We start from the raw sequence: 821 nt of genomic DNA, 5'->3' as shown, positions 1-821 counted from the left end.
CCCGGCTGGTCGCCGGTCCCGGCCCCTCCAGTCCAGGCCCCGGCTGGCCTCAGAGCCCTGGGGACCCGCGCCAGGGACAGCCAGCTAGCCCAGCAGCAGTTGGCTGACAGCTCGGCAAACAAGCTGCACAACAGCTCCACCCCTTCCTCTTCCTCCCGCCCCATCAGCTGCCCGCCGCGGGGCGGGGAACCCTCACTGCGCCGCCGAGGCGCGTGGGCCGGGCGCGCCCTGGACACGCCCTCGGCCCCGCCCCGGGTCCCGCGGCCCCGAGCGGCCGCGAGGGTGGCAGGTGCCGGCCCGTCGGCGCCGCCTCTCTCCGAACCCGCGCTCGAATTCCCGGCGCAGCCCCCCGCCAGGCCCTCCCCGCGTTTCCTGGGGGCGCGCGGGGCGGGGCAGGGCTTCTCGCGCGGAGCGTGTTGCTCCCGCGGGGAAGGCGCCTCCCCTCGCTTTCCCACGCTCTGCCCCTGGCGCCGGCACCCTGCGTCACCCTGACTGAGAACCTCTGAGTCACCTTTGATTCGGACTTCTGAAGGAAGGGACCCTGGGCTCACGCGGGGACACCCACACTTTAATTTTTAGGGACCAGGAAACAGGCTCGGGGACGGTGAAGTGACTAAGTAAGGGTGACGTCGGAAGGGCAGAAGGCGGCCTGGAGCTTGGGCCTCGCCCGCCTGTATCCACGACGGTGAAAGCTGTCCTCTATGGAGAGCTATACGTGTTTCCCGCGCTGATCCAGAAGCTTTATAATGACTAAGCTGCAATTCTGCCAGCCCTGAGAAGCAACTAGGATACTGTTATTACCTCCATTTTACAGCGGGAAA

The sequence above is a fragment of the Miniopterus natalensis genome, chromosome 11, assembly GCF_054644295.1.
Source record: "Miniopterus natalensis isolate mMinNat1 chromosome 11, mMinNat1.hap1, whole genome shotgun sequence".
NCBI lineage: Eukaryota > Metazoa > Chordata > Mammalia > Chiroptera > Miniopteridae > Miniopterus > Miniopterus natalensis.
This window is presented reverse-complemented; position numbering follows the sequence as displayed.